The 3,238-nt window shown below is 41.8% G+C and overlaps 1 pseudogene; it reads right to left on the bottom strand.

Annotated features, from left to right (window-relative positions):
* Positions 1–1,597: 1,597 nt before the first annotated feature.
* LOC112927580 (tubulin alpha-1A chain-like) lies at positions 1,598–2,958 on the bottom strand (annotated as a pseudogene).
* Positions 2,959–3,238: the final 280 nt, after the last annotated feature.

The following is a 3,238-nucleotide window of genomic DNA, read 5'->3' as shown; positions in this document are numbered from 1 at the left end:
ATATAGCAGTAAGTATCATATTGTGATTTAACTGACTTTCTGTCCAATGAAAATGATGTTGAATGCCTTTTTAATAAGCTTAAAGTATAATCATTTGGAAAAGTGTCTGTTTAAGCCTTAGTCCAAGTTTTTATACAGTGGATTGTATTTTTTGATTTATAGGAATTTCTTTATCCTAGATTCAAATGTTTTGTCAGATATTATTTGTAACACATATCTTCTTCCAATCTGGCTTGACTTTATATTTTAATTATATCTCTTGGTAACCAGAAATCTCTAACTTTGAGAGAGTCTGATTTAACAGTTTTCTTTTTCATATTTATTGGGTTTTAAAAAATAGCTTCTCAAGATATCTCTGCCTATCAGAGTTGCAACAATCATCTTCCAAATTTTCTTCTAGGAGATTTACAGTTTTACCTTTTATATTTATCTCTATGATCCATCTTGAATTAAGTCTTAGGTGTAGTGTGAGATAGGAGTCAGGGTTCATTTTTCTTTGTATTTACCAGGTTATTCCTCTACCATTAAAAAGGATCTTTTTTTCCCCACTGAGTAGCCTCAGAGCATTTGTTGGAAATTTAATATTTTTGTGTTTTCCCCTGAACTGTCTATTTCATTGATCTATGTGTATTTTTTTATGTAACACATCTTGATTACTGTAACTTTATAGTAAACCTTATAATCAGGAAGTAATCTTCCAACACTATTTTTTTTATTGGAGTTCAATTTGCCAACATATAGCATAACACCTAGTGCTCATCCCATCAAATGCTCCCTTCAGTGCCTGTCACCCAGTCACCTCCACCCCCCGCCCACCTCCCTTTCCACCACCCCTTGTTCATTTCCCAGAGTTAGGAGTCTCTCATGTTCTGTCTCCCTCTCTGATATTTCCAACACTATTTTTGAGCAAGTTTATTTGGACTAGTACAGATTGTTCTCCATAATGCAATTAGAACCAACTTGACCATTTGGCAAAATGGCCTATTAATTTGGATTGTGATTGTAAGATATCTATAGATAATTTGTAGAATATTGACATATTTATAGTATGCAATTTTTGATCTAAATCATGATCATTTATTTAGGTCTTTAATTGAGTCCAGTAATGTACAGTTTACACTATTGAAGACTTTCATTTGTGTATTTTTTAAAAATTCTTTATTTGAGAAAGAATGTGTGCAAATGGGGAGGAGGAGCAGAAGGAGAGGGGAGAAAATCTTCAGGCAGACTCTCTGCTGAGTCTGCATGACCCTGAGACAATGACCTGAGCCAAAGTAAAGAGTTGGATGCTCAACTGACTGAGCCACTCAGTGCCCATAATATATATATATATATATATATATATATATATATATATATATATATATATTTTTTTTTTTTTTTCCCCATTTAAGACAGGGAATACTTTATTCAAACCCATCAGAGAAATGGACAGCTTGGGTCTGTAACAAAGCGTTGTGTTTTAAAGCATAGGTCAGTAATTGTATATGAGAGTATACACTGCTACATACAAATTAACTGATCAGAGCACAACTTTTTAATGTTCAAAACAGAATAAGATTCCCTGTAAAAGCGGCGCCTTTCTTACATTTTTAATTTTAGTATTCCTCTCCTTATTCTTCACCCTCTCCTTCAACAGAATCCACACCAACCTCCTCATAATCCTTCTCCAGGGCAGCCATGTCCTCACAGGCCTCAGAAAACTCTCCTTCCTCCATGCCCTCACCCACATACCAGTGAACAAAGGCACGCTTGGCATACATCAGGTCAAACTTGTGGTCCAGGCAAGCCCAGGCCTCAGCAATGGCTGTGGTGTTGCTCAGCATGCACACTGCTCGCTGTACTTTGGCCAGGTCTCCACTGGGTACCACAGTGGGAGGCTGGTAGTTAATGCCCACTTTGAAGCCAGTGGGGCACCAGTCCACAAACTGGATGGTACACTTGGTCTTGATGGTGGCAATGGCAGCATTGACATCTTTGGGAACCATGTCGCCACGGTACAACAGGCAGCAAGCCATGTATTTACCATGTCGAGGGTCACATTTCACCATCTGGTTGGCTGGCTCAAAGCATGCATTGGTGATCTCTGCTACACAAAGCTGTTCATGGTAGGCTTTCTCAGCAGAGATGACAGGGGCATATGTGGCCAGAGGGATGTGGATGCGGGGATAGGGCACCAGGTTGGTCTGGAACTCAGTCAGATCCACATTCAGGGCTCCATCAAATCTGAGAGAAGCAGTGATGGAGGACACAATTTGACCTATCAACCAGTTTAGATTAGTGTAGGTTGGGTGCTCAATATCGAGGTTTCTATGACAGATGTCATAGATGGCCTCATTGTCTACTATGAAGGCACAATCAGAGTGCTCCAGGGTGGTGTGGGTGGTGAGGATGGAGTTGTAGGGCTCTACTACAGCTGTGGACACCTGGCGGGGGGGCAGGGTAGATGGAGAACTCTAGCTTGGACTTCTTACCATAATCGACAGAGAGACATTTCATCAGCAGGGAAGTGAACCCAGAACCGGTTTCCCCTCCAAAGGTGTGGAAAACCAAGAAGCCCTGAAGACCCGGGCACTGGTCAGCCAGTTTCCGAATTCGGTCCAAGACAAGGTCAATGATCTCCTTGCCAATGGTGTAGTGCCCTCGGGCATAGTTATTGGCAGCATCTTTCTTGCCTGTGATGAGCTGCTCAGGGTGGAAGAGCTGGTGGTAGGTGCCAGTGTGAACTTCATCAATGACTGTGGGCTCCAGGTCTACAAACACTGCCCTGGGTACATGCTTGCCAGTGCCCAACTCACTGAAGAAGGTGTTGAAGGAGTCCTGTCCTCCCCCAGTGGTATTGTCACTTGGCATCTGGTCATCGAGCTGAACGCCGTGTTCCGGGCAATAGAGCTCCCAGCAGGCATTGCCAAACTGGACACCTGCCTGGCCAACGTGGATCGATTTACACTCATGCATGGTTGCTGCTTGGCGGCTGCTGGGTGGATGGCAGAGAAGAGGAGAGATTGTTGCTTCTTACAGTGCAACTCTTAGGTGGTGGATGTAAGAGAACCTCGCCCTATATATTTTTGAAATTAATTTTAAGTATTTAATGTTTAAAGCTGTTTTAAATGAGATAATGAAGGTCATTATTTTTCTGGGGCACCAGACTCTTGGTTTCAGCTCAGGTCATGATCTCATGGATTGTGGAACTGATCCCTGCATTGGGGTCATGCTCAACAGGAAGTCTGCTTGAAGA

The sequence above is a fragment of the Vulpes vulpes genome, chromosome 12, assembly GCF_048418805.1.
Source record: "Vulpes vulpes isolate BD-2025 chromosome 12, VulVul3, whole genome shotgun sequence".
Lineage (NCBI taxonomy): Eukaryota > Metazoa > Chordata > Mammalia > Carnivora > Canidae > Vulpes > Vulpes vulpes.
Note: the sequence above shows the minus strand (reverse complement) of the source record. Positions and strands in the feature narration are given on the sequence as shown.